At 38.3% G+C, this 15,808-nt stretch overlaps 1 protein-coding gene across 1 annotated transcript in view; it reads left to right on the forward strand.

Annotated features, from left to right (window-relative positions):
• PIGF (phosphatidylinositol glycan anchor biosynthesis class F) overlaps nucleotides 1-15,808 on the forward strand; it is an 81,007-nt gene continuing 65,199 nt past the window's right edge. Inside the window, exon 1 of the mRNA XM_059659928.1 lies at nucleotides 1-113. The gene's annotated coding sequence lies outside the window, so the exon portion shown is untranslated. The remainder of the gene's footprint in view (nucleotides 114-15,808) is intronic.

The following is a 15,808-nucleotide window of genomic DNA, read 5'->3' on the forward strand; positions in this document are numbered from 1 at the left end:
CACCTTGGCCCAGAATGGGTGCTCAGAAAACGAGTGTTAAATGAATTGGTGAGTCGCCTGAGACCTGAATCACACTGCCACAGAAGCATCCCTGGCCCAGATCAGAATGGAAGGTCAGTGAACTCACCTATTAGAATCTAGTGGTAGTGATGCCTCATGGTAGGGGACAGGGTAACCATGAATTTGACGATCTGTGTTCATCCCTTCCAGGCCTGGGATCCCATGAAGCTGTGCCCCATGTGTAGCAGTAGTTGCTTCATAGACACTGTTTCTTGGACAGTGCCAAGTACATGTGGGCAGTTGAAAAGTACTCTTTGTTTCCGATGATGAGCTTCCAACTCAGAGCACTTTGGGTGAATTGCCAGGGTAGACTCTGCAGGAGAAGGTTGCTGTTGCCACTTCACTTTGTATTTCCAGGCCCTTGGGTATTGCACCCCACAGGGAGGGAGTTGTTGCCAGTTCCGGCACAGTCATTGTAATTAAATCCAAGTTCTGGCAAAGGGCAGTACGTAATTATGAAGTATTATTATGGTTTTTATCATTATTAGACACCCAGCTGCCCAGCCCAGGAAACCACAGTAGTAAAACACTGGGAAGCCAAGCTCCTCTCCCAGCTGGCATGAATCAATACCAGGTGTATTGGCACACAGACTTGCAGCTCCACTCATCAAGATGGGTCCTTCTGTCCCCTCTTTTTAACAAGATGCATTTTTAAATAAATGGAAAGAGGAAATGTAAAGACCTTTGCCATCATCTCTGAATCTAGTTCCTCACCCTCCCATCTCCCCAGAACGATCTCTTCTCATCTATGTATGTATTATATAAATCCTTTTCAACTTCATCCTTGACCTGTCAGCTTCCTAACCATCATTCCCTAAATGTCTCCTGAGGATGTATTAGTTAGGGTGAGAGTGCAGAGCACAGGTAAGAGTGCTTTTACATTGAAAAAAAAAATATGATACAGACTAAATAATTCAGAAAGTATAGTCAGGCTTGACAAGATATCTTCCTTTCATTAAGTGCCTACTCAATGCCATGCTCAGCATTTCACTTATGCTATCTGACTTCATCCACACCAGCCTGCAAGGTAGATTTTATTAGTCTCACTTTCTTCAAGGGCTCTAAGACTTAGTAAGTGACAGAATTGAGATGTGAACATAAAGATACACATTTGGTAACTGTATACTCATGGTAGATGTGTCCACGCTGATGGGTGAATATAGGTATCAGCCTTCTCCTCCTATCAAATTAAAAATGTTTTTTGGGCAAAGTAGATATTAAGCTGAGCACTGAAAGGACAATTCGGAAGTGATGCTGAGGGAATGGTGCCATAAAAGGAGGCCAAATTGGCCTTTAGCCTAAAATCAATCAATAAGCAAAGATTTCTTGTTCAGCAATGAGTCATATTATATTCTTCAAGCACCTTTCCTGTCTTAGCTCTTCCGAATACAGAAGTCAACCCAGGTGGCACAAGGTGTGCTGAGGATGGAGGAGGGTGGTTTGGGGAGAGAATACGATTTTGAATGCAGAACTCCTATATGGCCCATAAACTGGCACATCTAGCACTGGTTTCTGGAACAACGGAAACCATGGCAGCTTTCCGTACTGATGTTTTTAAAGGTGTGTGTAGAACAATTTCCCAGTCTCTTCTTGTTTCTAAAAAACAGCTGATAAAAAATTTAAAAAAAAATTATTTATCACTTACTATTTATATAAAGCAGTTCACTTCTATTTTTAGTTTTATAAGGGATTTAAAATAACATACATCCATTTATGTGTAAAATTTTGATCTGTTTTAAGTCATGTATAACAGTGTAACCACTATCATAACCATAACCATGAAATAGAACATTTCCATCAAGCCAAAAAGTTTCCTATGCCTCTTTTGCTATAGAAATTTTTATGCAACTTGTAATTTGATGACTCCAAAAACTGGATGTCTAGCTTCAACGTAGCTTTCAAAGGTTAGGCCCATAATTTTAACTATCTGTGTAACATATCTAACTAGACATTACAAACAGCCACCTCAGATGAAAAAATGAGTAAAAGATAAATCTTAGCTACAAGAAAACCCCCATCTCTCTCCTCAAATCATTTTTCTATATTCTTTAAGTTGGTTGAGAAAATCATCATCTACCAAGTCATATAAGCTAAAAATGTTTAAAAATCTTTACTCCTCGCTTTCTTCCACCTCCCCAAAGTGAGTCTAATCCACACATTCTGTAATCTGTCCTTTTCATTTCCACTTTCCTCCTTCAGACACTTAAACTTGCTTGCACAATCACAGAAAAAAAGAAAAAAATGCCTAACTTGTTTCTTCATGCTCCAATTCACCCACCAATCTGCCGTTGTAATTTTCTTTTGAAAACCCAGATTTGGCTGTTTCAATCCCCTGCATTCAGGGACTACTTAACTGTGTACAAAATGGTACTGAAAATCTTTCACAGAATAGGGCCCCAACCTCTTCTTCTGGACTCCTCTGCTCCCCACCACATGCAACATGCTATACATTTTCATCTTCCTTTTTTTATTAGATCTCTGCCTGAAATATGCCTCTTTCTCTACCTAGAAACTCCTGCTCACCTTTCACAGCTCCATTTATATGACTTTTCTTCAATGAATCCTTCCCTCACCTCCCCAGACAAAAAATCCCTTTGTTATACTTGACCTCCCATAGCATGTTGCACATACATTTATCACACTGAATAGACATAGTGGTAAAGTAGAACAGGAGAGATAGTCAAAATATCTGGGTCTAACTTAAAAACCTTATTCATTACTTGCTGTGCCATCCAAGGCAAGTCACATAACCTCTCTGGCCCTCAGTTATTTAATCTATAAAACTAATCTTAACAATTATAATAATACTCTACCTCATAGGACTCTTGTGGTGATCAAATGAGGTAATCATAAATGTGAATATGATTTTCATTATGTAGATATTAGATATTATAATTATAAAATTATATTTTTTGATAGATTTTTGGCTCCTCAAGTGCAAAACCAATGTCAGGTCATTGTTATATCCCTCTACCTAACATAGTTCCTAGGCCTGCCTGTCGCCTACATTGGTTTATGGCATAAGTTACGATTTCTAGTAGAATTATATTCTCACTATTAACTCTTTTAGCCTACTATCCACAATGTTTCTTCAAAAGCCAATCATGACATCCTCATTTCTTTTTATAATTATTTATTGCCTTTTTATAATTAAACTAGAGGCCCAGTGCATGAACTTCGTACACGGGTAGGGGCCCTAGGCCTGGCCGGCAATCAGGGCTGGCCAGGGTCTTCCTTCGTTTTGCACCTCCCCCTAGTTGTCAGTACACATCATGGTGAGCAATCAAACTCCCGCTCTCCCAGTTGAACTCCCGAGGGGACACTTTGCATTTTAGCCTTTTACATATATAGATAGATAGATAAATAGATAGATAGATAGATAGTTATAGTAAAAGTTCTCTAGAAAATGAAATATTCTACCCATAATAATTTTAAATTCCTTCATTTATTCAACAAAACTTTTTGGAGCCATTACATGTCCAGCATTGTTCTGGGCCAGCCGTGGGCAAACTACGGCCCGCGGGCCGGATCCGGCCCGTTTGAAATGAATAAAACTAAAAAAAAAAAAAAAAGACCGTACCCTTTTATGTAATGATGTTTACTTTGAATTTATATTAGTTCACACAAACACTCCATCCATGCTTTTGTTCCGGCCCTCCGGTCCAGTTTAAGAACCCATTGTGGCCCTCGAGTCAAAAAGTTTTCCCACCCCTGTTCTAGGCACTGGTCATACAAGAAACTTCATAGGACTTACATTATAGTGGGGACAATAAGCACAAACCAGCACATTAAGGTGTTAGTCTATATAGTTACAGGTGCTGCAGATAGAACAATGTTGAGTGCAAGGCTGATGTAACTGGAGTGATCAGAGTGGCTTCCCTGAGGAAGGGGTGTATGAGCATCAATGATAAGGAGGCAACTATACAGAAAGAAGGGCAGGGGGAAGAGCACAGACAGAGGCCCTGAGACAAGAGCAGGCAAGGTAGATGTGAGGAACTGAAAGAAGGCCTATGTGGTATGGAGGGAGTGAGGGGCAGAGGTAGAAGGTGAAGTCAAAGAAGCACACAGGAGCCAGATCAGATCATGTAGGGCTTGGAAGTTCACGGTAAAGAGTTTGAACTGTATTCTAATTGTAATAAAAATCATTGAAGGGTTGCTCTAGATTTGGATCTAGAGACAAGAGTCCCTGGAGTGGCTTGCATCCATGTTGGCTCTACAAGGAGAGAGCTTGTCCAAGAATGGAGCCGATGTTGAAGATGCTGAATAGAGAAATGGAGAGAGATAAATCAAGTCCTGGGTCACACTGTTTGAGCCCTGGATTAAGCTTTGCCTGAATCAGAAACTCTAAATTACCTTTTGATTAAACTAGTTTAGATTACGTTTTTCATCTCTGGCAAACAAAGGAGCTTTAGTTTATGCAGTGTCTTCAAACAAACTTAGGCAAATTAATCTCATCTTGTTCCCATGGCTTGACAAATTGCAATATTTCCCCAGATAATTTTCAGATTCCTCTCTTCTTGTACTTGGGGTGACTCTACCATTGCAACACACCCATCTACACACCAACCCAGAGTTCTGTTCCCCTTCCCCCAAGGACTCCTCCGGTTTATGTTTAACCCAGCCCACTGATGTTAAAGAAGGAAAGGAACAGATGGCAACCTGATTCATGTTCCTCTTACAGGGAACTAAGCCAATTTATTTTGGGGGTCAGAGCCAGTTCAGTTTCAGCAGTGAATGAAAGTTGTTTGAATCCATTCTGGTTCAGGCTTGTAATCATTTGCAGTAATCCAGTCCTTCACATGGGAAAGTATTTTGGAGGGTTAAAATTTGTTTCAATTTGAGAGAACTATGTAACATGGAATCAAGTTGCACCTGTCTTATTCGGCCTTTGTGCTAACAGAGGTAGCATATGGGCTAGATAGGAAGGTGATTAATAATATATTTAATACTAAAATAATCAGCCTAGACTGCATCCATAATAAGCAATCCTAAAATCTACCCTTGGATTTACTTTGAATATTTCCTCCAGTGGAGAGCACATTTTGAGATATCATATCATATAGTATCTACCAAATTTCTAAAATATAGGTTGAAACATCTTTTGAAATTTTTGCCTGTTAGAGAAACAAGGATCTTAGATAGGTGAAACATTTCTGTTTGAGAATTATTTTTAATTAGAGTGATATTCTGTCAATATCTTAAGGCACTAAGACTTAGTGAGCAATTTTGAGACAGGATTATTTTCCGGAAAATGTTATTAAAAATCTAGACTCAGAATATCAACAGGACCATTTTTAAACGGCTTCAGGTAATCTAATGGCTATGTTCTGATATGAAGTATCCTTTGTTTTATTGCTTCATATATATGGAACTACATATATTACATTTATTTATTAAATATATTACTTATAATTTACACATAATTTTGAAACACAAAACGCTCGGCTTATTTCAGGATTTTTTTGTTAGTGGATGGTATGCAAACAAGGGATAGAATGACAGATGCTGTCTACATATTTTACAAAACACCTCTTGTTTGTGCATGTGTAAGCAGGAAGTCAGATTTGACAAGATGCAAAGAGATGTCTTACAGATGGCACACGTGAGCAGGACAGGTCTTCCAAACTGATGAGGCTGTAAAAGCAGTTCTCATGAGTATGTGCATGTCTGTCGCATCTGTTCTGCAAAGAAATGCACACTTGCAAATATGAATTTTCAGAATTGAACCCAGGGCTAGCTGAGCTTAGATCAATTTTTCATTGGTTCAAGAGAGGCTATGACCACCAAAATGGATTGCATATCTTTCTGTGACTCTTCTGAGACTTTTCTGTTTTTACTGGTTGTGTTACTTGAAGTTAAAGTTGGAGATTAAAATCCTTTTACTTGATCCTTGAAGATATAACCATAATTAATCTTATAGCATTAAATTCATTGGTGATGTGCTTTGGAGGAAATAAAGTCATGTTCTGCAAAAGGGCTTGGATATACAGAATTTCAATGCTTCAAATGATGTAATTTTCTATAATATTTAGCTTGCCATTTTTAGTTTGGTACTCATATAATAGGAGATTTCGAAGAAAAGGCTAAAGAGGATTATTTGCTTGGTTGTGCTTCTGTTCTTTTGTTCTTTTAGAATCTAAAATTAACCAACATCTGCAGTGTCAACAAGGACTCCACATGGCATTCAAGTTCGTACTTTTCCTAAATAATGCATTTGAGGCAATGTAATCTGAGAGGAGTAGAATGCTCACCATCTCACACTTTATAGTTTCAAAATGATTGAACAGTTAGTACCTTATTTGATCCTCATGACAACATTAAGAGGCAAGGAGATCAGGTTTTTTTGTTTTGTTTTGTTGTGTGTTTTTTTTAATCCTCACCTGAGGATATTTTTCCATTGATTTTTTAGAGAGAGTGAAAGAGTGAGGGAAAGACAGAGAAATATTAATGTGAGAGAAACATATCGATTGGTTGCCTCCTGCACGAGTCCCAACCAGGCCTGGACTGGGGAGGAGCCTGCAACCGAGGTACCTGACCTTGACCACAATCGAACCCGGGACCCTTCAGTCCACAGGCCAACGCTCTACCCACTGAGCCAAACCGGCTAGGGCTAGATCAGGTATTTTTTCTTCCTGTTGAACAGAGGAGAAAATGGAGGTCCAAAGTATAGAAGAGAAATGACTATAGTCACAAACCTGGTAAATAGCAGAATGAAAATGATACCGAAGCCCTATGGTTTCTAACCTAATGCCTTTTCTACCATATTACTAGGATCGAGTTACTGACAACCCATGTTAAAGTGCCATGTTTTCAAAATAAGAGATTCCACAAACAACTCTGTAAGAAAATAAAAAGAATTCAGTACCAGAAACTAATAATAAACATGTATCTTGGTTTTTAAAGATTAATGGACTTCACTTGCTCAATTGAGTTAGCAAATGATTTCCACATAAGTTCATCTAGTTACTCTTGTGATTTCTTATCTACAAAAAAGAGTTTTCACCAAAATAATTTTTTTACTTATGAAATCACACCTCATAAATCTTTTCATATCTAGAATATTTAAAAACTTTCCTGTAAGAGATGTTGGAACTAAGTGTTTTCTTTGCATTAATAAATTATAATTTATGTCTACTTGAGTTCTGAAACATTTCATTTCAACTCAAACTTCTGTAAATTTCTACACTGTAACAATCATTCAGAATTTCTGGGACGAAAGAAAAAAGAAAAAAGAAAGTCATTTGAAGTTAAGGAATGAATTAGCTTGTGACTAATACACAGGCATAAATTTAGAAGGACCTCCTTTTTGAAAGCATAAATAACATTATTGCCAATCCATATAATATTACAATTTCTACTTTAAGATGCAGAGAAATTCAATTGCTTCTATTTCTTGAAGTTTGAGACTTAAAAATTATGAATGCTGGCGTTCTTGAAGAGGAACACTATGTGTTTGTAATTTCAAAAAGGTACTGGCATTCTCAAACATTGACAGGCAGATGTATTTCCAACAAGTGGAAACACAGAGCTCTACTGGCAAAAGGAGCAGCCAGCAAGAATTTTAATCATGATTTGGCTCAGCCTGTGCTGGTTCTGACTTCACAAAAGTGCATGTTTAGGAAGCACCTTCTACCAATTAGAAAGCTGTCAAGAAGCAACATTAGAGGTTGCTGAGCTTCCTTAAAACTTAAAAAACATTTCCCTCATTAATTGTTTAAATATGCCTCAATGAACCACAAACAAGATTTAAATTTGATATTGTCCAAACATTCTTGTGACTCTAATATCCTACCTACTCTGTGTTTAGGATTAGTGGAAATACACTAAATATTTTGAAAGGTCATCTAACCTAAGTAGAAGAATGTTATCTTTCCATGCATGCAAATACTTGAACATGGGAGTGATAAAAAAGAAACACAGAGAGAAAGAAACAAGTGTAATGATATAGAATGTATTTTGCTCAAAACAAATTGGGAAGAATTTAGGGGAGTTGGAGAACTGGGGTAGGAAAGCCTTGAGAAAGGGGAGGTTTAAATCATTTGAGTAGGCAGTAACTCCATCTGGTTAAGTCATGGAAATCTGTAAGAAGGGAGCAAGAGTGATAGAGGGGAGTGACTGTGGTGGCAGCATTCAGAGGCAATCTGATGAGAGAGACTGGGAATGCAGAGACATGAGAAGCAACTGCAAGAGGAAGGGAAGTGCCCAAGTCACCATGAGAACCCAAACTGCTGTTGTTTTCTGTTCACTTGTGATCAGATCTAGTTTTTTCTTCCCTTGCCCACTATCTCCACACATCTGCCTCCACCACAAGAAAAAGCTGTGATCACAGGCCTAAGTTTGTTTAACTTAGTTCTTATTCACCCACTGCATGATTTGTGGAAACGGGCTGGTAACCATTATTTAGCAATGACTTCAGCATTAATCAATCAGAACTGCAATGATATAACTTTGTTCCCAGTCAACCCATTTACAACCACAGACTTCTTTGGGCTACAGCGCAATAACATGGTCTCTTGGCTATTCTGCTGATGATTAATGGACTAGACAGAAAAATGTTGGAAGGGTCAATGCAACTCTCAGTGCTTTTCTGTCAGGTTGGCTTAGGGGAAAAAAAAAGCATATCAAACCATGTTGGCCAATACCTGTATGTGGTTTGCCTGAATTATAAACACAACAGTACATTCTGTTCTCTCGCAATTTATTATTAGAAGAAAGAATACAAGAAAGTGTTAGACCATGCCTATAGCCAGACAGTCCTGAGCACTCCCACACTGCCCACTGGAACGTGCCCTTTGCACACTGATATAGTAACAATTACTCTCAAAATTAGATGCAATACCACTTCCTCTTCCCTTTCCTGCCTAGAGGGAGGTGAACAGTGACTCTCAGAGGCAGTAAGAAAAGGACAGGGTCTTGCCAGCTGTTGCTAAGAAGGGTCAACGACTTAGCTACATACATATAGCTCATTCACCTGCCTCTTCCAAGTCATCCAGTGCACGTGTATCATTGCCACAGGAGGAATCAGGCTCCCCAAAGCCATCCTAAGGGTGTCTGTGGAGAGTAACTGGGCCTATAGGACTTTACCTTTTCCTCCACAGAAGGACTTTTCCTCCACTCACACCCTAAAAATGGCCTTTTGGGCCTGTGCACTCCGAGGAACCTGATTTCTCTTGTGTGAAAATATCAAGAGCCAGGAAGAATGGAACACTACATGATTTATCCCCTCATCCCTCATCCCTCATCCTGCTGGATATGCCCCAGGGTGGAGCTATTCTTGCTGTCACAGATAATTCAGCCCCGAGTGGATCAACATGTCTAAAAGAAGTTTCCAAATATGTCTAAAACTCTAGGTGCAGAAACTTATGTGCCAATTAACAAGGGAAATGTAGAATAGAACAGGTTGGGAATTAGGAAAAGCCAAGAGGCACTGTGACAGAGTAGAAAGAGCCAGCTCTGTTGGTAACTCTGTGCTGATATGCCTTTGGTTATTATGCTCATGTCCCTGTTTCCTCAACTCTGAAATGAAAGGAATTTGGTGAGAAAAGCTTTTGAGAAATACTGATTTCTGTGGTCTCTCTGTCTTTCCCCCTTTTCCTCTCTCATTCTAACTGGTTCTGTGTCTTTACCTCAGGAGAGACTTGTGGCTGAACTTCCAGGCTTTAGTTCTGAATAAACCCATCAAAGAGAATTGTGGCTTGAGGAGAACCCTATCTCCCCACACTATCAAGATCTATTCTCTGCTTCTTGGCAGCACCCCTGTTCTGCATGCCTCAGGGAGGCCATGTCTTTACCAAAGAGTACCTCGTTTCTAGAAAATAGCAGGGGGCCAACCCAAAGGGATGATGCAGATCGGGACATTCCATTATGGAGTAATGGTGAGAGGGGCCTCCAGATGCTCTTGTGCTTCTTAGGATGCCCGCTCCCTGCCCGAGCCCTCAGTGAGCGCACACAAGACACTTCGGACTGACCAAAGTCGAATTTCCTGTCCGCCCCGCAGCACTGGGGCTCCAAGTTTAAGCTGAATTCAATACTCTGAAGACTCTAAGGAACCATCAATGGTAAGATGACCTTTAATTTAGTTTGTGTCTCATTGTCTATTAAAACGAAGCCTAAACAAATCTTGCACATAGTAGTAAATCTGCTCTCTTGGGGTTGAGTTCACCAATAGTTTACTTTTGCCAGCCATCTTGTCATGCTTTTCCTGCACTGATCCTTTCTGGCCTTCATGTTTTCTCATTTGGGGTATTTTATTGCAAAATATTTTTAATGCAAATACAATGTGTATGCATGTGTGTACACATATGAGATCAGCATAATATTATTTTACATCTTGCTTTTTTTCCACTTAATGATATGTCTGAGATATAGACCTATCTCATTTTTCTTGGCTGCATACTATTCCAATGTGTGATGTACCATGATTTATTCAGTGAGCCCCCATCTAACAGACATTTCCATCACCACCCCAACTTTTTAGCAATTACAAATATATTGTACTGCAGTGAAGATACCTATATTTATATCTTTGCATATTTCAGTGAGTTTATTTTATAGACAAGCAGTGAAATTGCTAAGTCAAAAGATATGTGCATTTAAATTTTTATTATCAAATAAAACAAAAATACAGACACGCACAAAAAAACAAATATAGAGCTTAATGGATTGTTACACAGTAAGCACACTTTTAACCGTCACCTAAGATCAAGAAACAGAACTTGGTCAGCCATGTGAGAGGCCCTCCATGTGCTCTGTGGTGATCATAACTGCCTCCCTCCCCCTGAAAGTAACCACTATACTGACCTCTATAAAAATCCCTTCCTTCTCGTTTTTAGGTTTTAGCAACCAAGTGGCATTCCTGAACACTGTGATTCAGTGATGTCCATTTTTTAAAATCTTTGATATGTCTTTTAAACCTCTTTAAACTTAGTTTTCCTTTCCAAACGTTTATTTTCCATACAATTTATCTGTTAAAGAACCCCGAGCAATTTGACCCGTAGGGTTTCCTGCAGCCTGGATGATGCCAGTGCCATACTCTTGGTGCAGTTCAGCAAGTTCCCCTGCCCTTCGTATTTCCTGCAAATGTAACTGGATTTTTAGGCTTTTTGAGACTCAGGTTTTGAGTCTCACCTTTGGCAAGATAATGAGTGGTACATCAGGAGGTCTCTGTGACTTTAGCATATATTGATGCTCAATGCCTAGACCCATTAATTTATTGTGGGCTATAGGATATTCTAATTCAGTTATATATTTTTCATTTATTAGCTAGAATAGTTCTATAAAAAGATACTTCCTCCCATCTATTGTTTGTTTAATTGGTGGTGCAATTTAGATAAAAGAGGAAAAGTAAGTGCTTGATTTTTTCCCTTTGTTCACTAATATTTCCTGTCCTCCTACAAAGGTGACTTTTTATTTTAGTCATCATAAACTCATGTATTCTTCATATTTTATGGGTTTTGAGTCATTGCTATCATTACTTTTATTGCCTCTCAATTTATCTCCCTTTGGCCACAGAGATCCTCTTCCATTGGTACTTGAGTCCTTTTCACATGATCCTGGTAATTTTTGATAGCTTCTTTGCCATCTGATATGACAAAATATTCTAGGCTCATCTTGTACATCTCATGCCCCAGATCTGGAATCTGCCATTTCTCCAATAGGCCCTGGTTTCTTTCAGTAGGAAATAGTATTTCAAAACCACAATATAGGCACTAAATATGTTTATCACTTCTGTGTTAGCATGGTTTCTAGGCCTTTTTAATGGACAGAGCTAGGAGATATCTATATACTATTAAAAATAAAATACGCCGAAACCGGTTTGGCTCAGTGGATAGAGCGTCGGCCTGCGGACTGAAAGGTCCCGGGTTCGATTCCGGTTAAGGGCATGTACCTGGGTTGCGGGCACTTCCCCAGTGGGGGATGTGCAGGAGGCAGCTGGTCGATGTTTCTCTCTCATCGATGTTTCTGACTCTCTATCTCTCTCCCTTCCTCTCTGTAAAAAATCAATAAAATATATTAAAAATAATAATAATAATAAAAAAAATAAAAATAAAAAAAATAAAATACATGCTGAGTTTATTTTTATACTTCTAATATAAATTTAGAACCATAGGCTTAGGAACACAGTAGGCTCAGAACAATAATAGTACCATCACCACCATGATTGCTAAAAGTTACATTTTTTTTCGTTTGCACTCTGCATTTGCTTCTATTTTTTAAAAGTAGTTTCTACTATATCTACATTTGTCTGAGTATATAGCCACTGCATACAATACTAGCTCCCTTTTATTCCTCACTTTATCCTGATTCTACAAGTAGCTGTATATTTTAATCTTCACAAATCTTCCTACTGATGTGGCATGAGTTACTCTGAAGCTTGTTTTCTAGTAGATACACAGGAAGGACTCACAGGAACAATATTCCCTGAGTTTTTACATGCTGGTAACACTTTGTGTTCCTTGTACCCAAAAGTCAATTTTTCTGAATATAAAAATTCTCAGCTCACATTTAATTATGAATCTTAAATATGTTACTCCATTTTCTTCAGACCTAAGTGTTATTATTGAAACATTTGATGCTAACCTATTTTTTCACTTACAATACTGTCTTTTAAAAACTATATGCCAATCAGTGATTCTCTCTGATCATTGATGTTTCTATCTCTCCCTTTCCCTTCCTCTCTGAAATCAATAAAAAATATTTTTAAAAATGTAAAAATTGGCTAGATATTGCCAAACTACCTGGAGGATGATGTGCTTTTTTTGGACATTTGCTTTAAATTAGTAGACTCCTATTCCTAAATAGCAAAAAGGAAAATAGTGAATGTTCTAAGAAGAGGCTATGCATCCTATGCATTTTCATTCTGAACCAAAAGTCTGTGAATAGGTATCAAAGAGCTTTGTAAATAAGAGCTGGTGGGCTCTTAAATTCTATAGAATCTTTACAGAATGTTTATGGCTGCTCTGAGATAATTAATGCAGCTGGAGGTTGGGGAACATGCTGACTTTTAGGGGCTCATTCAGGAGGAAGATGCATATGAACCTTTCCATTAGCCACAACATCTTTGAAGTAGAAACTGAAATTCTCTGCAGGGTAAAATTTGAATATAAATATGTTGGAGGGATCTATTTGGGTATCTCTCAGACCACAGGTCACATGTCTGTTTTTTTCAGCTTTCTTCAAAAATTAAGTCAGCTGGGAAGGATAGTTGGTTTTTATTACATTATTCTATTTCAATGAGCTTCTCATTAACAACAGGCAGCTTCTGATAGGGACTTTTAGTTAGGTTCTCAAAAAACTTCCACAACAAGTAGCTTTTTTGGACCTCATACTTAGCTTATATCTTTACTGTAAAAATGAGTCCAACGCCTCTAAAATTAGCAACTCACATGGTATTGTCTAGTTAACTAGTACAGATATTTAAGGTAGAAAAAGAAAACATTCTGTATATGACTTATCTTTCCAGACTCATGTATGGAAGAGTTCCTAGTCACTGACTAATTACATATTTTAAAATACTGGACTCCTTCTTTGTACTTGGGTCAACATTTGTTCCTGTGAATTTTATGTTCACTACCGATTCACCAAAATACGATGCCGCCTACTCAGTGGCCTGATCATGTGAAGGTGAAGATCCACCTACATCTTCAAGCAGAACTACTGTCATTGAACCTATCACTGGGGAACTCAGAATGAAACTCAATAGAGGCTTTTGTTAGGGAGTCTTGAGGCCAATGATGATTCTCTAGACTAAAAGTATTCAGAATGGATAAATCAGGGAAAGATGGGAGACAACCCGGAGCACCTATACTACCAATTTTCATCTGCCTTAAGAACAACAACAACAAAAAAACTTTTCCTGAATGAATGAGTACAGTGCTGTCTTTTTGAAGATATTCCAATAAAACCTTAAAAAGTACCAGTTTCTAGGGCTAATTCATTTATTTAAATGTATGTTGCTGTCATAGTTGTATTAATTCTGCAGAATACTAGCTCACAGACTATCTGGAAGGCCCCAAAGGGATTATTACCTTCTAACAGCTTGAAGCTCATACATTTCATTCATTCCTCATCAATCTATCATATGATTCCCATTCATCCAAAAATATTAACGACTTTAAAATTGGACTCCGCAACATTGGAGTCTAGTTTTAAAAAGTTAATTATTACCTAAATGCAAGTTTCCCAATTGGCATTCATAAGGTGTGAAGTATCAAAAACTGTATTTTTAAGTTCCATGCACAGAAGATGCTGTTAATTGGCATAATTTATTTGGCTTAAGAGACCTATTTGCTCCTCACTGCATTGCTCTTCACTTCTTATCCTGCACATTAGTTGGAGAATATGAAGTCTTTTCTTTTTGTTGTGTTTTTAATATTTACCCTGTTTTTTAAAAAAAGATGAGAAAGGCCGAAACCAGTTTGGCTCAGTGGATAGAGCATCGGCCTGCGGACTGAAAGGCCCCAGGTTTGATTCCGGTCAAGGGCATGTACCTGGGTTGCGGGCATATCCCTGGTGGGGGATGTGCAGGAGGCGGCTGATCGATGTTTCTCTCTCATCGATGTTTCTGACTCTCTATCTCTCTCCCTTCCTCTCTGTAAAAAATCAATAAAATATATTTAAAAAAAAAAAGAAAAAGAAAAAAAGATGAGAAAGAACCCTAGAGGCCAGAAGGGAACATGGAGTTCAGTCAGGGAATAGAAAGAGCAAAAGAGAAAATGAAGTGTACAGGGACTAGGAGAAGGTTTGTTGTTTGATATTTTGCAGAAGCAAAGGAGAAACATTTCTTTTTAGTTTTTATTTTATTTTATTTATTTATTTATTTATTTATTTATTTATTTATTATTTTTTTTATTGCTTAAAGTATTACAAAGGGTATTACATATGTGTCCATTTTTCCCCCCGCCCTAGACAGTCCCCTAGCCTCCCCTATCCCCCAGTGTCTTATGTCCATTGGTTATGCTTATATGCATGCATACAAGTCCTTTGGTTGATCTCTTACCCCCCTACTTCCTGCACCCCCACCCTCCCCGGCCTTCCCGCTGCAGTTTGACAATCTGTTTGAGGCAGCTCTGCCTCTGTATCTATTATTGTTTAAAAGTTTATAATGGTCTCTATTATCCATGAATGAGTGAGATCATGTGGTATTTTTCCTTCATTGACTGGCTTATTTCACTTAGCATAATGCTCTCCAGTTCCATCCATGACGTTGCAAATGGTAAGAGTTCCTTCCTTTTTAGAGCAGCATAGTATTCCATCGTGTAGATGTACCACAGTTTTCTAATCCATTCATCTACTGATGGGCACTTAGGCTGTTTCCAGATCTTAGCTATGGTGAATTGTGCTGCTATGAACATAGGGGTGCATATATCCTTTCTGATTGGTGTTTCTGGTTTCTTGGGATATATTCCTAGAAGTGGGATCACAGGGTCAAATGGGAGTTCCATTTTCAGTTTTTTGAGGAAACTCCATACTGTCTTCCATAGTGGCTGCACCAGTCTTCATTCCCACTTTCTTTTTAGTTTTATTTGCACGTGTGGTTTGTTTTTTGTTTTTGTTTTTGTATGTAGATAAGTGCTTACGTGTGTATAGAAAACCAGTATCAGGGAAGATTTGCAGCAGCAGGCAAGGAGTTTTAAAGGAAAGTCCTAGACAGGTATTTGCTACAGGAAGACTGTTTTTACAGTAAGAAAGTTCACACAGCAAGGAAATGCCTGGATAAAAACATGGATTGATGACAAATGGTTGTGTA

This window comes from Myotis daubentonii, chromosome 12 (assembly GCF_963259705.1).
Source record: "Myotis daubentonii chromosome 12, mMyoDau2.1, whole genome shotgun sequence".
Classification (NCBI taxonomy): domain Eukaryota; kingdom Metazoa; phylum Chordata; class Mammalia; order Chiroptera; family Vespertilionidae; genus Myotis; species Myotis daubentonii.